The sequence below is a fragment of the Zingiber officinale genome, chromosome 5A (assembly GCF_018446385.1).
Source record: "Zingiber officinale cultivar Zhangliang chromosome 5A, Zo_v1.1, whole genome shotgun sequence".
In the NCBI taxonomy this organism is placed as follows: Eukaryota; Viridiplantae; Streptophyta; class Magnoliopsida; order Zingiberales; family Zingiberaceae; genus Zingiber; species Zingiber officinale.
Window position 1 is genome coordinate 85,475,298 of NC_055994.1, and position 21,561 is coordinate 85,496,858.

Below are 21,561 nucleotides of genomic sequence, written 5' to 3' on the forward strand. Positions count from 1 at the left end.
GAACCCGTGTGCAACACTTGTTGATTACTATGAGCCTAGTTGGAGTGAGGAGGAAGGGTATTATAACCGAAATAGCGAGGAAATGCAATGCAATACAGATGTACAAGAATTCTTTGCTGATGATATGCAGATTGAACAATATGAAATATCTCAAGAGCAGTATAGTGACTTAGAGGAGGAGTTCCCAATAGCTGATGATCCATATATTCTAAATTCTCGATTGCTCCAAAGGCCAATTGAAGAGGCAATAGATCAGCATGAATTTTTTGTAGGACAGATATTTCAGTCTCGACAAGAGTTCAAGAATAAACTTGTAAAGCATGTCATGGTTAAACATATGAGATATAACCCAGTTGACACTCGGAAAAATAAAGTAAAAAGTTGTCTGCTTCAATCAACCGTGTAAGTGGAGAGTAGTTGCCAGGGGGGATGTCGAGTTCATTGTTACGAAATATATAAAGGAACACCAATGTGACACCATTAGGGAAAGTGCTGATCATCAAGCATGCTCTTCATCCTTTGTAGCTTCTTTTGTTGAAGAGCAATTTCTTGCTAATGAACAATACAAGCCAAGTATGATTATAGCAGATATAAAAGCTAGGTTCGGAGTGACCATATCCTACAGAAAAGCTTACATAGCTCGAGAGAAAGCGATGAAGAAAGTTGTTGGAGATTATGATCAAGCATATAGAGATCTTCCACTATATCTGCGTGAGTTAAGAGTCAGGGATCCTGAAACCTATGTTGCACTACACAGGAATGGGGATAATCAGTTCCAACGATGTTTTTGGGATTTTGGAGCTTGTAGGAGAGTATTCAGGTCTTATCTGCGTAAATTAATTGGAATTGATGCCACACACCTAAGAGGCAAATATCCGGGTGTGTTGTTGATGGCTACATCAATAGATGCTAATGACAATGTCCTCCCAGTAGCCTTTAGAATCGCTGAAGTTGAATGTGGGTCTGCATGGGAGTGGTTTCTGGATCATACGAAGAGATTCTTTAATGTTGATCCAGAGTCAATGAGTATAGTATCAGATAGACATCGTGGCATTATAGCAGCAGTTAGGAAAGTCTACCCTACTGCCCATCATACTTTTTGTTGCCACCACATGTCTTGCAATATGGTAACAGATACTGGCAGTAGGTTAGGTTTAGGGTTGTTTTGGGCAGCTGCTCGAGCAAACATAACACTACAATATGATCTCATAATGCAGTTCATGCTTGAAAAACATCCAGATGCTCATAAGTGGCTTCAGACATTGACCCTAAAAGATAGGCTAATGCACACTTTAGTGGCAGAAGGTACACAATGCTAACCACCAATTGTGTAGAGAGTTTAAATGCTTTGTTCAAGGAGACGCGTGAACTTCCGATAAACAGGTTAATTGATAATACCAGAAGAAAGGTAGCTCAATGGTTCTTTAGCCGTAAGGAGGAAGCGTCGAAATGGTATGTAGCGTTGACACCTCATGCTACTAAAGAAATGCAATCAAGGAGGGAGAAAGCTAGACGATATAAAGTCCACCCCTACTCTCAATCTGAAATGGAAGTAGAGACATGGGATGCTTCATACATTGTTGATTTGGAGAGGAAATATTATAACTGTGGGGAGTTTCAAATTTCAGGATTGCCTTGCTCACATGCAAATGCCGTCATAATTCACCGGAACATGGATACACTCTCATATTGTGAGCATTATTTTCATTCACATAATTGGAAAACAACATACATGGATCGTATTTACCCCTGTCGAAGCAAGGTATTTTGGCCTAGGGGAGTCAACAACATTATAGTGCTATGTCCCCGTAGCCTTGTGCAGCCTGGTAGGCGAAAGAAGGCAAGGATCGAGTCAAAACATAATGGGAAGGTAAAAATCAAATGCAGCAGGTGCAAATAACTGGGCCATAATCGGAGGACCTGTAGAATACCGCCAGCCCCTGGATCTTGACTGAATTGTAAATTGGAGGAGTTGAGGCATATGTTTTGTATGAAGTACATAAATAGGTTTGTAAGACAAACAGTTGTTAAAAGTGATGTTTCTGTTATATACGTTTATGGGGTATTTAGTTTGTGTTACAGTTTTATGGTAGGTATGAGAAGTGTAAACCATCACCTGCAAGGCAGAAATAATACTTCACACCATATCTCCATTGTGTCAAATAAAAATGTGATACATTTCAATTCAACAGGAAGGGGTTTGTAATTTCAAAGTCACATAAATATGTAGTGAAATATAGATGTGTTAAAACATGCACAAAGGGATTGTAGTAATCCTTGCAAAATAAGATAGGACAACAGTTCTCGGTCATTGAAATGGGGTATAAATATGTTTTGACACCAGATATACCATCTTCCCAGGTAGACCTTCACAGGGGACTTGATTTCATGTAGATCCAAGTAGGGGAAGGCCATCAGTGGGTTTAGGTCAAAACCCACTGATGGACCTTGACACCTCTGATTGGACCCATTTCAGCTATAGTGGTATTCTGGAGTTGCAAGGACTCCAAATCTGCTGGTAAATCATTATTTATATATCTATAGGTACTGGGAAAAAATAATATAAAATCAGGCTTCGTTAGGCCTGATATGCTTGGATATCAGGCCCAACGTGGGCCTGATATGCTTGGATATCAGGCCCAATGTGGGCCTGATATTGTTAGGATCGTCGTACTCGGCTAGAGAGGGAGGGTGTGAATAGCCGACCTCAAATTGCTCGTTTCTTCCTACGATTAGGGTTAGCGCAGCGGAAATAAAAATAATAGAAACGAAAGCGGAGAAATCAAACCTCAACACGCGTCGATGTAACGAGGTTCGGAGATATACTCCTACTCCTCGGCTTGTCCGTAAGGTGGACGAAGCCTATCAATCCGTCGGTGGATGAGTCCCCGAAGAACCGGCTAATATATATACTCCTTCTGGGTGGAGAAACCTCGCCACAATCTTTCTTGCACCAGCAAGAATAGGAGTACAAGAATACACAAGAAGAAGTTGTTGGTTGCTACTCGGAAAACCTATAGGTTCCACTGTACAAAATTTTGTACAAAGGTCTGAACCTTTTCCTAGCTACCATGTGTTCTTTTAAATTAAATTTTGGATCGCCTGCGGAACTTAACACGTTTGATCCAAAACTTAATCTATTTGTTCTTTTAGGTTTTGACTTGGATCTCCTGCGGAACTTAACACGTTCGACCCAAGTCTCCTTAAGTTATTAATTCCATTAAATATTAATTTCCATAAAAGGTTCCCAGTACTGACGTGGCGAGGCACATGGCCTTCTTGGATATGGGAGCTACCACCACCGACTAGACAAAACCTTTAATAGAAAGCTAATATTTAATTTCCTAAAATAACTTTAGGTTAACCAAAGAGAACAATCAAATCACAATGAAAAGAAAGAAACAAAAGAACACAACTTCGAAAAAACATATTCGAAATACTAGAACGTAAGCCTCTTGTATTTGGTATTATTTCCATAAATAACTAGCATGATGCGGAAATAGAAATTACTAGTTATACCTTGTAGAAAAACCTCTTGATCTTCTACCGTATTCCTCTTCTAACCTCGGACGTTGTGTGGGCAACGATCTTCCAAGATGAGAAACCACCAACCACCTTCTTCTCCTCCAAGCAAGGTTCGGCCACAAAAGAAAAGCTTTACCAAGGAGAAAAACCAAAATAATAACCAAGCTCCAAGAGATGCTAGCTTTCTCTCCTTCTTCTTCTTCTTCTCCGAGTAGTATCCGGCCACCACAAGAACTCCAAGGGAGAGGGAGAGGTTCGGCCACCACAAGAGGAAGAGAAGGAGATGATGGCTGGCCACACCAAGGAACAAAAGAGGGAGAGGAATAATAGATGTTGTATCTTGTGAAGGCACCCTCACCCCTTCTTTTATATTCCTTGGCCTAGGTAAATTAGGAAATTTAATTACAATAAATTTTCCTTAATTTCCTTGACATGATTTAATTGAGAAAAATAAAATAATATTTCCCCAATTAAACAATGATGGCCGGCCAAATCAATAGGAAGCAAATTGGACAAGTTTCAATCAACAATTAAAACTTTCCTTATTTGTTTTCGGAAATTTTAAAAAATAAAATTTCTCTTTAAAATCTCTTCATGGTTAATAAAAGGAAATATCTATAATTTTAATTTTATTAACATGTGAATAATTTTAAAGAGAAAATAAAACATCTCTCCAATCTACAAATAAGGAAAGAGATCTAATCTCTTTCTTTAATCTTTTGTAAATCTTTTACAAGAGAGATATTTTAATTTTAATTCTCTTTTAAATTAAATCTTCCACATAATAATAAACATTAAAATTAAATTTTATTTTTAATTAATTATGGCCGGCCCTACTAGCTTGGGTTCAAGCTAGGGCCGGCCACCTTAAACCCAAGCTTAGGCCGGCCCTAGCTTGGTTCCCAAGCTAGCTTGGCCGGCCCCCTTTAGGTGGGTATAGAAGGTGGGTATATGTGGGTATAGTACTATATAAATAAGAGGTTACGATAGGGACCGAGAGGAGGAATTGGTTTTGGTCTCCCGATAAAATTAAGCATCTCATGTTCACCCCGAACACACAACTTAATTTTATCAATGATAATTCATTCCACTAGAGAACTATCATTGAACTACCGCATCAATCCCAAATTACATTTTTGGGCTCCTTCTTATTATGAGTGTGTTAGTCTCCCTGTGTTTAAGATATCGAATGTCCACTAATTAAGTGAGTTACTGACAACTCATTTAATTAATATCTAAGTCCAAGAGTAGTACCACTCAACCTTATTATCATGTCGGACTAAGTCCACCTGCAGGGTTTAACATGACAATCTTTATGAGCTCCTCTTGAGGACATTATCAACCTAGTATCACTAGGACACAGTTTCCTTCTATAATCAACAACACACACTATGAGTGATACCATTTCCCAATTTATCGGGTTTATTGATTCATCGAACTAAATCTCACCCATTGATAAATTAAAGAAATAAATATCAAACATATGTGCTTGTTATTATATTAGGATTAAGAGCACACTTCCATAATAACCGAGGTCTTTGTTCCTTTATAAAGTCAGTATAAAAGCGACCTCAAATGGTCCTACTCAATACACTCGAGTGTACTAGTGTAATTATATAGTCAAGATAAACTAATACCTAATCACACTACGACCTTCTAATGGTTTGTTCCTTTCCATTATGGTCGTGAGCTACTGTTTATAATTTATAAGGTACTGATAACATCATCTTCTGTATGTGACACCACATACTATGTTATCTACAATATAAATTAAATGAACAACTACAAACAAATGTAGATAATTAGACCAAATGTGATTCTTTATTCATAATGAATGTTTACAAAGCTTAGGCTTTCAGTATACACTCCAACAATCTCCCACTTATACTAATGACTAAGCTGTCATATCTTCTACCATACATCTGATTCCCATTCCCTCCACATGCCGATCGAAAGCTTTCGCCGGAAGGGCCTTAGTGAAAGGATCTGCCAGGTTATCCGCTGATGCAATCTTGGCGATGACAACTTCTCCTCGCTTCACGATATCTCGTATCAGGTGGTACTTGCGCTCTATATGTTTACTCGCCTTATGAGCTCGTGGTTCCTTCGAGTTTGCAACTGCACCGCTATTATCACAATAAATTGTGATGATCTTGGGCAAACCAGGAATCACATCTAAGTCCATTAGAAAGTTCCTGAGCCATACTGCTTCTTTAGCTGCCTCGGAGGCTGCTACATACTCAGCTTCCATGGTTGAGTCCGAAACGCATTTCTGCTTAACACTCCTCCATGAAATGGCTCCACCTCCTAAAGTAAACACATAGCCTGATGTAGACTTACTATTGTCCCTATCTGATTGAAAATCTAAATCCGTGTAACCCACAGGGAGCAAATCATCTGCTTGGTAAACTAGCATATAATCCCTAGTCCTTCTCAGGTATTTTAATATATGCTTTACCGCAGTCCAATGTCCTTGTCCAGGGTTACTCTGATATCTGCTGACCATGCCTACGGCAAAACAGATATCAGGTCTCGTACATAGCATTGCATACATTAGGCTTCCTACAGCCGAAGCATAAGGAACTGCTTTCATGTCCTCTATCTCTTTTGATGTCTTTGGAGACATCTCTTTAGATAGAGCTACTCCATGTCTAAAAGGTAAGAAACCTTTCTTGGAGTCTTGCATGCTAAAACGAGCAAGGATTGTATCTATATATGAAGCTTGGGATAGACACAACATTCTTTTCTTGCGATCCCTTATAACTTTGATCCCAAGAATGTGTGCACATTCTCCTAAGTCCTTCATATCAAATTGTTTGGACAACCATACCCTTACGTCTGATAATACCTTGACATTGTTGCCAATTAACAAAATATCATCTACGTATAGTACAAGAAATACCACCACGTTTCCGTTACACTTCTTATATACACAAGACTCATCCGGACTTTGAATAAATCCATATGATTGGATTACTTCATTAAACCGGATGTTCCAAGACCTTGAAGCTTGCTTCAGTCCATAAATGGACCGATTGAGCTTGCATACTAGATGCTCTTTGCCTTTTTCAATAAATCCTTCTGGTTGCTTCATATGGATGTTCTCTTCAAGACTTCCATTAAGGAAAGCTGTCTTGACATCCATTTGCCAAATCTCATAATCCATATGAGCAGCAATGGATAAGAGTATCCGGATAGACTTAAACATGGCTACCGGTGAAAAGGTTTCCTCATAATCGATTCCCTCTTTCTGAGTGTACCCTTTCGCAACAAGCCTAGCTTTGAAGGTTTCTACCTTCCCGTCTGTCCCTCTTTTCCTTTTGTAGATCCACTTGCATCCAACGGCTTTTACACCATCGGTGGTTCTACAAGCTCCCAAACCTTATTAGAGTACATGGACTCTATTTTGAATTCATTGCCTTTTGCCAAGATCTTGCATCTATATCTTGGAGTGCTTCATTATATCAGGGATCGGGTTCATGTTTACCCGGATCAAGTCCAAGACTCTCCCAAAACATGAATCTTTCAGTGCCTCACAACCCTCCCACTACGACGAGGCCATCTGTGGTTGTGTATTATGTGTGACACGTGTTGCGTCTCTTGTGGTACTTCATCTTGTAATGTTGGTACTGAAGTAGACATATCCTCTCTAAGTTCTTCTAAAACAACTTTACTCGGGCTTGTGATCCATTATATAGTCTTCTTCTAAAAAGCGGGCATTGGTGCTAACAATGACCTTACGGTCTTTAGGACTATAAAATAAACCACCTTTTGTTCCTTTGGGATATCCTACAAACACGCGAACTTGTATGAGATTCTAACTTATCAAGATCTGTTTCAAGACATGTCTGGACTACCCCAACCGAATATGTCTTAGACTGGGTTTCGCCCATTCCACAATTCTATGGGAGTAGAAGAACGATTTAGAAGGTACTAAGTTCGAGCGATATCGCTATTTCGAGCATATCCCCAAACGCAATTTGGTAATTCAATAACTCATCATTGATCTAACCATCTCCATAAGAGTCCTATTCCTTCGCTCGCCACACCATTCTGTTGGGGTGTTCCAGTTGCAACAATTGGAATCGGCCTTCGATAAGTAATTCCTAAACTCTCCTAAGAGGTATTCGCCACCACGATCGGATCAGTAGTGTCTTGATACTTTTACCTAGTCGTTTCTCCACATCGACCTTGTATTCTTTGAACTTATCAAAGCACTCGGACTTGCGCATTAGGTAAATGTATCCATATCTTGAATAATCGCCTATGAAAGAGACGAAATATTCAAAACCTCCTCTTGCCAGACGGACATAGGACCACACAAATCCGAGTGAACCAACTCTAACACTTCTTTGGCTCTATACCCCTTGGCCTTGAAGCGGCCTCTTGGTCATTTTACCTTCCAAGCAAGATTCACAAGTTGGAAAATTTTCCAACTCAAATGAACTCAAAGTCCATCGGCTATAAGCCTCTGAATCCTACTTAAGTTAATATGTCCAAGCCTTAGATGCCAAAGATATGCTTGGTTCATTTCGAAGGTTCTTTTCTCTTATTAGAATTAGAAGATGAGTTATAAATTTCCATGTTTTGCTTTGTGGAAGAAATTGGATTTAAAGTATACAAATTGCCAACTAATGTACCAGGATAATCACTTTATTTCTTTTAATAACTACATCGTTATTGAAAGAAACGAATATCCATCTAAAAGCAGTTTAGAAACTGAAATTAAATTCTTTCTAAAGCGGGTACATAAAGATAATTTCTTAAAATCAAATTTTATTTCAACTAAAAGATAAGTAGACGTCTCCCATTGCAATTGCCACCTTAGTAGCATTGCCCATGTAGACGGTAATCTCCCCTTCAGATAGTCGTGTTTCCTGGAACCCCTGCAAGGAATTGCAGACATGATCGGTGGCTCCCGTATCTACACACCAGGTCTTGGTAGATAACACCGCTAAACATGTTTCAACAACTAGAGCATGAGATATACCTTTGTTTTGGTTCTTACGAGGACGATCCGCCTTCCAATGTCTGCTTATAGATGAAGCACTTGCCCTTGGCTTCTTCATTCCACTTTAAATCCCGTACACTGAGATTTATTCACTTTCTTTCTTGAACCCCTTGTTTCTTCTTCTTCTTTCCTTCGGTTTAGAAGTAGAACCATTTTCAACATAGTGAATTTGAGCATTGTGACGAAATAATCCTTCTGCTGCTTGAAGTTCCGTCGGTGGTTCCGCTAATGAATAAACCCTCTTATTCATATTATAGTTCGGGTGAAAACTTAGGTAGCGTTTGGAGGATCATATCGATCCGGGTTTCCATCAATTTCTCCTCCAAGGATCTCAGTATCTCGTTCGGATAAGCCATCATCTTTAGGATATGATCCTTACAGGAGTACCCTCTTGCATGGTGGGTCATTATCTTTCTCATGGCTTCTTGCCTAGAAGCCCTATCTTGATGAACAAAGAGTTCCTTGAGATTGTTCATAATATCATAGGTTGGTAAATCTTGATCTCGATGTTGCAATACATTTGACATTGAAGCCAAAATGTAACACCGCCATCTCATCGCTTTTACCCATTTCCTATGATATTCAATCTCCTCTTGGGTAGATTCACCAGTGGGCAGACCTCCATCAAGACATATTTATAGCTTTCAGCAGTAAGAACAATGTCCGGTTTCTTTTCCAATCTATGTAGTTTGGTCGAGTAAGTCTATTCTGTAAGTATGATGGACAATGGGTTGAAAGACATCCTAAGAATCACAAATAACTTTTGGTCGAACTCTAAATTTAGAATAATATTGATTCCTCAAACAATACTATTTTAAATTAACCAACACCTCATCACACCGTGAATTTTGTATGCCACGTTAGTGTGGACGTATACAAATTCAACATTTGTAAAAGGAGGGTTTTAACCCATTAATTTTATTATCTTGTCAACCTAACTTTTTGACAAATAAAATTAATAGTTGGTATTATTTGGTCACACAAATAATAATAGTGACTCCGCTTGGGAGGATACTATTAGATGTGTCTAAGTGTATACCATTACTTGACACTAAGTTCATTAATAAGATTATGCCCTTCCGTTGGGGAAGATCACACGCTCTTAATTAATTTCCTATAGTCATCCAAAATGGAAGTCTGTTCTAGTGATCCACAAACAAGCTCATCCGTTATGGAGGAAGGCACTCAGCCAACGCCAAGATTGTTTGCATCACTTACAAACCAGTAATGGAGACCATGGGATTTATTTAAAAATCCCTCTCCCACTTAGTTATTTATAAATGAGGAATTTTAACTATGCTAGCCTACTAAACTTGTAAACTAACATGCACACACAGCATAATATAAAAGCAATAAATAGAAAATCTAATTTTCAACTATTATGGCTTTTATCTTTAATTGTCCTCCGTGTGTTGTCATCCGAAGCTGCCATATTGGCCACCGCCATCGGGTCTAGCTGTCGCATCCATCTTGCTCCGAGTTCCATTGCGCCTCTGGTCCTTAGAAGGTTCCACGCTTTGCAAGATTCGATCCATGACATAAATAGAATTTTACATTTTGATCCTATATTCCATAAAAGGAATGTACATGTATCTAGATCAAAATAAAATCCTAATAAAACTAAATACAGCTCCTGCTGTATTTTAATACAATCATGCACACACATATAAATTGCCCTTGACATGTCCAAGGGTCCAATCACACATAATTAACTAAAAGCCATAATAGTTGGATCCTCGCATCCACAAAGTTAGCACATCCTACTATTATCCCGCCTAAATTATGTATGACATGTGCATAATTAAACTAAATACCAAATACAGAGGCAAAACCCTAGCTCGATACCAATTGTTGGTTGCTACTCGGAAACCTATAGGTTCCACTGTACAAATTTTGTACAAAGGTTCGAACCTTTTCCTAGCTACCATGTGTTCTTTTAAATTAAATTTTGGATCGCTCGTGGAACTTAACACGTTTGATCCAAAACTTAATCTATTTGTTCTTTTAGGTTTTGACTTGGATCTCCTGCGGAACTTAACACGTTCGACCCAAGTCTCCTTAAGTTATTAATTCCATTAAATATTAATTTCCATAAAAGGTTCCCAGTACTGACGTGGCGAGGCACATGGCCTTCTTGGATATGGGAGCAACCACCACCGACTAGACAAAACCTTTAATAGAAAGCTAATATTTAATTTCCTAAAATAACTTTAGGTTAACCAAAGAGAACAATCAAATCATAATGAAAAGAAAGAAACAAAAGAACACAACTTCGAAAAAACATATTCGAAATACTAGAACGTAAGCCTCTTGTATTTGGTATTATTTCCATAAATAACTAGCATGATGCGGAAATAGAAATTACTAGTTATACCTTGTAGAAAAAATCTCTTGATCTTCTACCGTATTCCTCTTCTAACCTCGGACGTTGTGTGGGCAACGATCTTCCAAGATGAGAAACCACCAACCACCTTCTTCTCCTCCAAGCAAGGTTCGGCCACAAAAGAAAAGCTTTACCAAGGAGAAAAACTAAAATACTAACCAAGCTCCAAGAGATGCTAGCTTTCTCCTTCTTCTTCTTCTTCTCCAAGTAGTATCCGCCACCACAAGAACTCCAAGGGAGAGGGAGAGGTTCGGCCACCACAAGAGGAAGAGAAGGAGATGATGGCCGCCACACCAAGGAACAAAAGAGGGAGAGGAATAATAGATGTTGTATCTTGTGAAGGCACCCTCACCCCTTCTTTTATATTCCTTGGCCTAGGTAAATTAGGAAATTTAATTACAATAAATTTTCCTTAATTTCCTTGACATGATTTAATTGAGAAAAATAAAATAATATTTCCCCAATTAAACAATGATGGCCGGCCAAATCAATAGGAAGCAAATTGGACAAGTTTCAATCAACAATTAAAACTTTCCTTATTTGTTTCCGGAAATTTTAAAAAATAAATTTCTCTTTAAAATCTCTTCATGGTTAATAAAAGGAAATATCTATAATTTTAATTTTATTAACATGTGAATAATTTTAAAGAGAAAATAAAACATCTCTCCAATCTACAAATAAGGAAAGAGATCTAATCTCTTTCTTTAATCTTTTGTAAATCTTTTACAAGAGAGATATTTAAATTTTAATTCTCTTTTAAATTAAATCTTCCACATAATAATAAACATTAAAATTAAATTTTATTTTTAATTAATTATGGCCGGCCCTACTAGCTTGGGTTCAAGCTAGGGCCGGCCACCTTAAACCCAAGCTTAGGCCGGCCCTAGCTTGGTTCCCAAGCTAGCTTGGCCGGCCCCCTTTAGGTGGGTATAGAAGGTGGGTATATGTGGGTATAGTACTATATAAATAAGAGGTTACGATAGGGACCGAGAGGAGGAATTGGTTTTGGTCTCCCGATAAAATTAAGCATCCCATGTTCACCCCGAACACACAACTTAATTTTATCAATGATAATTCATTCCACTAGAGAACTATCATTGAACTACCGCACCAATCCCAAATTACATTTTTGGGCTCCTTCTTATTATGAGTGTGTTAGTCTCCCTGTGTTTAAGATATCGAATGTCCACTAATTAAGTGAGTTACTGACAACTCATTTAATTAATATCTAAGTCCAAGAGTAGTACCACTCAACCTTATTATCATGTCGGACTAAGTCCACCTGCAGGGTTTAACATGACAATCTTTATGAGCTCCTCTTGAGGACATTATCAACCTAGTATCACTAGGACACAGTTTCCTTCTATAATCAACAACACACACTATGAGTGATACCATTTCCCAATTTATCGGGTTTATTGATTCATCGAACTAAATCTCACCCATTGATAAATTAAAGAAATAAATATCAAACATATGTGCTTGTTATTATATTAGGATTAAGAGCACACACTTCCATAATAACTGAGGTCTTTGTTCCTTTATAAAGTCAGTATAAAAGGAACGACCTCAAATGGTCCTACTCAATACACTCTGAGTGTACTAGTGTAATTATATAGTCAAGATAAACTAATACCTAATTACACTACGACCTTCTAATGGTTTGTTCCTTTCCATTCTGGTCGTGAGCTACTGTTTATAATTTATAAGGTACTGATAACATCATCTTCTGTATGTGACACCACATACTATGTTATCTACAATATAAATTAAATGAACAACTACAAACAAATGTAGATAATTAGACCAAATGTGATTCTTTATTCATAATGAATGTTTACAAAGCTTAGGCTTTCAGTATACACTCCAACAGAAGCAACAATATGAATGTAAAAACAAACAATCTTGCCTTCTCGTCGGCTGTTGATGAAGCAGCAACTTCACGGGCCAAATACAACAGCAACTGTTGGAGACCCCAGCCGAGGAAGCTCACGCGAAGCTTCAGCTAAGAAGAGCTCAGCAAAGCTCAGCAACAGCAAGCTCTTACAGAAGCAAGAGGTAGCAGCTGAGGAGAGAAAGAAGAAGAAAGTCCTGCTGTAGAAGCCCTTGATCTCCTTTTATAACCTGCACTGCGAAGAAGAGGGGGGGTGTGAATAGCCGACCCCAAATTGCTCGTTTCTTCCTACGATTAGGGTTAGCACAGCGGAAATAACTAAATAGAAACGCAAAAAGGAAAGATCAAACCTCAAACTCGAACTCGACGATGTAACGAGGTTCGGAGATGAAACTCCTACTCCTCGGCGTGTCCGTAAGGTGGACGAAGCCTATCAATCCGTCGGTGGATGAGTCCCCGGAAAACTGGCTAATAAGAACTCCTTCTGGGTGGAGAAACCTCACCACAAACTCTTGCAACAGCAAGATCAGAGTACAAGTACAAGAAGCACAGCAAGATACAAATATAAAGATGAATGTAACAACTCTTGCTTGCCTTCTCGTCGTCGACTGAAATCTGTAGATGAAGCACCAACTTCACAGAATCACAGCAACAGCTGAAACCAGTCGAAGAAGTCGAGGAAGCTCACGCGAAGCTTCGGAAGCGAGCTTAACAAAGCTCTAGAACAGCAGAAGCAATAACTTGCAGAAGCAAGAAGAAGATCAAGAAGAAGCAGAAGCTTCGGAGCAGCAGAAGAAGATCACTGTAGTAGCCCTCGATCTCCTTTTATAACCTCTGATATCCTGAGCCAACCTGCGAACCTGCAAGCAAAATCGGCCAGAACATAGAAGCCCGAAATAACCTAGCCGTTGAGTCACAACGGCTAGTCCTGGACCGATCAGGCTCCACCCTGATCGGTCCAGGGTTCTTCTGATCGGTCATGGAGACCAATCAGGCTCTATGCTGATCGGTCCCCAGACCGATCATAATGCTTTCACAGAGAGTTGCCCAACTCTCTGTGCGTACCCTGATCGGTCCCGGGGACCGATCAGGCTTCCTGCTGATCGGTCCCCAGACCGATTAGTAAGCTCACAGAGGCACACTGATCGCTTTCTGATCGGTCTCCAGACCGATCAGGAAACCACAGTATCAGTGGATCGGTCACCAGACTGATACAGGTCTTGGTTTTTGCCCAAACCAAGTCCAAACCAATATCCGGTCAACCTTGACCTCTTGGTACATCATGCTTAGCATCCGGTCACTCCCTTGACCTGCTAAGACTCCCCACCAAGTGTCCGGTCAATCCCTTTGACCCACTTGGACTTTTCTCTTCGTGTCAAGTATCCGGTCACTCCCTTGACCTACTTGACCTTCTCAACACCAGATGTCCGATCACCTTTGATCCATCTGGATTTTCCCTTGCCCGGCTTCACTCACCAGGACTTTCACCTAGCTTCACTCACTAGGATTTTCACCTGGCTTCACTCACCAGAATTTCCAATCTGCTCGGCTTCACTCACCAGGACTTTCCAACTGCCTGGCTTCACTCACCAGGACTTTTCCACTGCCTAGCTTCACTCACCAGGACTTTCCCACTGCCTGGCTTCACTCACCAGGACTTTCACCTAGCTTCACTCACTAGGATTTTCACAACTGCCTGGCTTCACTCACCAGGACTTTCCCACTGCCTGGCTTCACTCACTAGGACTTTCACTTTCACCTAGCTTCACTCACTAGGATTTTCACCTGGCTTCACTCACCAGGATTTCCCGACTGCCTAACATCCCAGTTAGGACTTCCCAGTCAAGTATCCGGTCAACCTTGACCTACTTGACTCTTCTTCATCCAACCTGATCAGACTCTGATCAGTATCTCTCCGCATGGACAACTGCACCTGCATTGTCCATGTCTACATGTCTTTCTGTATTGTCAAACATCGAAACCATGACCAAGGTTTACACTTGGTCAACTAGGTTAACCTTGACCTACTGGAAATTGCACCAATAATCTCCCCCTTTTTGATGTTTGACAATACCTTTAAGTTAGGCTAATCCAATAGCCTCAACTTTCTTCATGCCACTAGGTAATGAAACATAAGTTACAATCTTACATTCTCCTTCTAAGAAGGCAACCTCCTTCTTAGGGTTGCTAGAGATTGTTGGTGCTCCTTCTTAACATTGTCCCTTACATTCTCCTTCTAAGAAGGCAACCTCCTCCTGGGGACCGATCAGAGCTTCCTCTGATCGGTCCAGGGACCGATCAGCATGCATGTGCCTTCCTTTTCTCCCCTTCTGATCGTTGTTTCCTGATCGGTCTGCAGACCGATCAGATAACACTCAGTAGGCTGCAGTGTATCACTGGATCGATCCAGAGCTTGGTTTTTGCCCAAACCAAGTCCCAAGCCTTCCAAACCAACATCCGGTCAACCTTGACCTGTTGGTACATCATGCTTAGCATCCGGTCACTCCCTTGACCTGCTAAGATCCCCCACCAAGTGTCCGGTCAATCCCTTTGACCCACTTGGTCTTTCCAACACCAGATGTCCGATCACCCTTGATCCATCTGGATTTTTCCCTTGCCCGGCTTCACTCACCAGGACTTTTACCTAGCTTCACTCACTAGGACTTTTACCTGGCTTCACTCACCAGGGTTTTCCATCTGCCTGGCTTCACTCACCAGGACTTCCAAACTGCCTGGCTTCACTCACCAGGACTTTCACCAACTGCCTGACTTCACTCACCAGGACTTTCACTTTCACCTAGCTTCACTCACTAGGATTTTCACCTGGCTTCACTCACCAGGATTTTCCGACTACCTAACATCCCAGTTAGGACTTCCCAGTCAAGTATTCGGTCAACCTTGACCTACTTGACTCTTCTTCATCCAACCTGATCAAACTCTGATCAGTATCTCTCCGCATGGACAACTGCACCTGCATTGTCCATGTTTACATGTCTTTCTGTATTGTCAAACATCGAAACCATGACCAAGGTTTACGCTTGGTCAACTAGGTCAACCTTGACCTACTGGAAATTGCACCAATAATCTCCCCCTTTTTGATGTTTGATAATACCTTTAAGTTAGGCTAATCCAATAGCCTCAACTTTCTTCATGCCACTAGGTAATGAAACATAAGTTACAACCTTACATTCTCCTTCTAAGAAGGCAACATCCTTCTTAGATAATGAAGGCCTAACTTAAACCCTTCATTCTCCCCCTATTGGCACACATCAACAAACTCTCCCCCTGAAGAGTAAGTTATCGTTGTTCACAACTTCACTCGTTGTGATCAACAAACTCTCCCACTAACTCCAATGTTCTTCCTTGAACATTCTCTAGACATTCTCCATTCTCCCCCTTTTTGACACACATCAAAAAGAGTGAATCAAGGTCAAGAGTTTCTTCCTAATGAAAGTCTCATACCTTTCATTGAAACCCTTAATTTCCCCCTTGATACTAATGTCAATAGTCAATTTAATGATAATCCTATATCACTCATGACAACTCCCCCTAAAGGTCAACTCCCCTTGACCAATAGGTAAAACTCCCCCTAAAAGTCAACTCCCCCTTGACCATTGCATCAACAATGTCTTGGAGAGTTTCAAACCTTTAGAACTCTAAGACACCAATTCCCGAGCTGAAATTTCAGACAACCAGTCGAATTTCAGCAACTTGGCACGCCCTGATCGGTCACCAGACCGATCAGACTTCACTGGATCGGTCACCAGACAGATCCACACTCTCCTGGATCGGTCCTAGTGACCAATCCACACTTTCCTGGACCGATCAGAATCCTCTCTGATCGGTCCACCAGTCTGATATCAAAATTTCTGATTTTCCTCCAGAAATTCAGAAACTCCTAGAAAATTCCAGAAAATTCCAAAAATTGTAAAACTTTGAGGATACATTCCTCATAACATATACTATCAAGAAAAAATAGTTTTCTATGAAAATAACTTCCATTTTCAAATCTTGATACAAAGTTCGAAAAGTTTTGAAATAGCTCACAGTTTCAAAACTTTGTATCAACTTGCTCAATGATGAATGCTATCACTATAAAAGCTTCATCAAGGTTTTTCAAATCAATTTTAAAATGATTTAAACCTTTAATTTAGGACCATAATCTCAGTACTATATGTACATGACTTGTACACAAGTTTTCCCTATGATCCCCAATTTAGAATTAGGCTCATCTAGGTACAAGAACTATGCACCTTGATCCTAACTCATCATCCTAATATCTCACACACATCTAAGTTGTATCAAACACATTCAAGTCAATTTTGATGTGAGATATGGGTCTAGGTTATCTTAAACTAGATTCTCATGTGTTTTCTAAACTACAATTTGATCTCCATATCAAGTTGTGTTTTTGTCCTTAAATCAATTTAATTGATTATACATGCAAAAGATGATGATATGGCATAAAATAGTATCATAAATGAAAACATGTGCCAATGTCATGATGTCATGGCATAAAGTGTGAAACTTAACTAGAGCATGACATATAAATAACTTAAGCATTATCATGACATTTCAAATGATGATAAATTAAGTATGATGTCATGACATGACATATGGCAAACAATATATGGCAAATAACATGTAAAGGTATAGAAAATACCTAACTCTAGCCTTAGTTGCCATTTTTGATCATTTTGCCATAAAATCCATATTCCTAAGTGTATTAGACCTAAAATCATATACTAAGGATTTTTAGATCACTATGTGCCAATTAGATTGACCCTAGAAAACTCTTCAATTGTGATTGGCACATCCTAAATACCTTAGGAATAATTTTCCATTTCATTTCCAAGGCTTGATTACACCTTGAAAATTCCTAAAGTGCCACCTTTTGCCATGATTAGGTTGACTACCTATTCAAGTAAGGTTGGCACACCCTAACTCATCTAGCGTGATGAAATCACGCTCCTAGGAACCCAATACCTATTTGAGCTCATTGGGTTCACTAAATATTCACTAGGAATGACTTCCCTAGCAACCCTCCTAATGACCCTCCTAGGCTTTGAAGCCTTGGTCATTTGGGACTCATCAAGATCAACTCTAGGGGTGACTTCCCTTGTGACCTTGGTGATGGTCTTCCTAGCCCTAGATTTTGTTCCATAATCGAATGGAACATTATGATAAGTGGGCTTGACCACTTGGGACTTAGGTTTGTGACACAAACCTTTCTTGTCCTTGGACATTGGTTTTTGACCCTTAAACCCTAGAGATGACTTCTCCAAGTTCTTAAGAGCCTTTTCCAAAGTATCAAGTCTTGACCTCAAGACTTGATTCTCCTTCTCTAATACCTCAATTTTTAATTTTTCATTTTTCTTTGAGGTATTCCTAGGCATGTGTCTAGTTGTTTTGGGGTTTCTACCTAGATTTTCCTTAACTTTAGATGAATTAATCCTACGGTTGGTATTTCTAGTGTTGTCCTTACCTAGACTAACATGCTTGGCACCTAAACACATGTATTGGTTTCTATTGTTATCGTGCCTATCTTTATTGACAATTGCAACAAAACTACTATTAACATGTGTCTTATTCAAATTGCAAGAATGTGCCTTAAAGGTTACCTTAGGGTTTGCCTTAGCTCCCCCTATAGACGTGCTCGGTCTCTTGTCCTTGCGAGATTGCCTCCCCCTCGGACATTGGCTCCTATAGTGTCCCCTTTGCTTGCATTGGAAGCACACCACGTGCTCCTTACCCTTGCGTATCGGGACTCTGGCTTCCTTGACCTTTGGCGCCGATGGAGTCTTCCTTATCCTCTTTGGACACTTACTCTTGTAATGCCCAAATTCCCTACACTCAAAGCACATTATGTGTAATTTATTTGAAATTAAATGGCTTGAGTTACCTAGGGTTGAGGATGGATGTGAGCTCTCTTCTTCATCCCTTCCGGAGATAGAAGCTTCTTCTTCTTGCTCCGATCTTGAAGAGGAACTCTCCTCCTCTTCTTCCTTAGATGTTGAGTAGCCCTCAACCTCTAAATCCATGCCTCCATGATGTGAGCTACTTGGCTCACTTGACTCCTCTTCACGACTTGAAGTGGAGTTCTCCTCATGGAACTTTGCCAAGTTATTCCACAACTCCTTGGCATCGTTATATCCACCTATCCTACACAAAACATCATTAGGTAAAGAAAATTCAATGATTTTCGTTACCTCATCATTGATGGTTGATTGGTGGATTTGCTCCTTCGTCCACTTCTTCTTCTCCAAAAGTTCTCCTTCTTTATCCAATGGAGGAGTAAAACCTAATTGCACACACCTCCAATTTTCTAGGTTAGTCATAAGAAAGTACTTCATTCTTACCTTCCAAAACGCGAAGTCGTCGCGATCATAGAAAGGTGGAATTGTGACGTCTTCTCCAAATAACTCCATTCTCTAGCTTGTGCTCCCTTGGGTGTTAATCCGTCGAAGAGTAACCTTGCTCTGATACCACTTGTTAGGATCGTCTTACTCGGCTAGAGAGGGGGGGGTGTGAATAGCCGACCCCAAATTGCTCATTTCTTCCTACGATTAGGGTTAGCGCAGCGGAAATAAAAATAATAGAAACGAAAGCGGAGAAATCAAACCTCAACACGCGTCGATGTAACGAGGTTCGGAGATATACTCCTACTCCTCGGCGTGTCCGTAAGGTGGACGAAGCCTATCAATCCATCGGTGGATGAGTCCCCGAAGAACCGGCTAATATATATACTCCTTCTGGGTGGAGAAACCTCGCCACAATCTTTCTTGCACCAGCAAGAATAGGAGTACTAGAATACACAAGAAGAAGCAACAATATGAATGTAAAAACAAACAATCTTGCCTTCTCGTCGGCTGTTGATGAAGCAGCAACTTCACGGGCCAAATACAGCAGCAACTGTTGGAGACCCCAGCCGAGGAAGCTCACGAAGCTCAGTAAGAAGAGCTCAACAAAGCTCGATGACAGCTCAGTGAAGCAAGAGGTAGCGGTGAGGAGAGGAAGAAGAAGAAGTTGCTTGTAGAAGCCCTTGATCTCCTTTTATAACCTTTGAAGCCAGCGAAGAAGGCGGAGATAGCCGTTGTCTCTCAACGGATATACGGACCGATCGGGACATATCTCGATCGGTCCAGAAGACCTGATCGGTCACGGGACCGATCGAGCTCGATCGGTCCGGGGACCGATCGGCATGTCCTTTCCTTTCTCCCCTTCGATAGTTGTTTCGATCGGTGCAGACCGATCGATAACACTCGATGAGCTACTTGTTTGATTCTTGATCGGTCACGGACCGATCCGATACCCATGTATCATGGATCGATCCGAGCTTGGTTTTGCCCAAACCAAGTCCCAAGCCTTCCAAACCAACATCCAGTCAACCTTGACCTGTTGGTACATCATGCTTAGCATCCGGTCACTTCCTTGACCTGCTAAGATCCCCCACCAAGTGTCCGGTCAATCCCTTTGACCCACTTGGTCTTTCCAACACCAGATGTCCAATCACCCTTGATCCATCTGGATTTTTCCCTTGCCCGGCTTCACTCACCAGGACTTTTACCTAGCTTCACTCACTAGGACTTTTACCTGGCTTCAGTTTTTCCACTGCTCGGCTTCACTCACGGGACTTCCAACTCTGCCCGCTTCACTCACCAGGACTTTCACCAACTGCCTGGCTTCACTCACCAGGACTTTCACTTTCACCTAGCTTCACTCACTAGGATTTTCACCTGGCTTCACTCACCAGGATTTCCCGACTGCCTGGCTTCACTCACCAGGACTTTCACTTTCACCTAGCTTCACTCACTAGGATTTTCACCTGGCTTCACTCACCAGGATTTCCCGACTGCCTAACATCCCAGTTAGGACTTCCCAGTCAAGTATCCGGTCAACCTTGACCTACTTGACTCTTCTTCATCCAACCTGATCAGACTCTGATCAGTATCTCTCCGCATGGACAACTGCACCTGCATTGTCCATGTCTACATGTCTTTCTGTATTGTCAAACATCGAAACCATGACCAAGGTTTACGCTTGGTCAACTAGGTCAACCTTGACCTACTGAAAATTGCACCAACAGATATGACTATCATTTAATAAAGCATTATTCTATCTCCCCCTAATATAAACTCCAAGCATTCTAACAGGGGTCTGATCAAAATAATAAAATAAGATCAATTTTAAAAGTCACCTTCCATAGGGTAGAAAAGAAAAGCTGTGCAGTGTTCCGTGCCAACTGGCACTGAGCCATACCTTCTAATCCATGGTGTATAAATTATGTTTTACACCATATATACCATCGCCCCACCAAGACCTTCACAGGGGACTTGATTTCATGTAAATCCAAGTAGGGGAGGGCCATCAGTGGGTTTTGGTCAAAACCCACTGATGGACCTAGATACCTCTGATTGGACCCATTTCAGTTCTAGTGGTATTATGGAGTTGCAAGGACTCAGAATCTGGTGGCAAATAATTATTTAAATATCTATAGGTGCTGGGAAAAAATTAAAATACAATCAGCCTCCGTTGGGCCTGATATGCTTGGATATCAGGCCCAACGTGGGCCTGATATGAGTGGATATCAGGCCCAACGTGGGCCTGATATGAGACCATATCAGGCCCAAAGTGGCCTTGGTATGGTATCCTTTCTTATAAATTTATACTATCTCCCCCTTTCTATAAACTCAAAATGTGCTACCATGCTCCTTATGAAAAAATAAATGGCAACTGGCACGGAGTCAT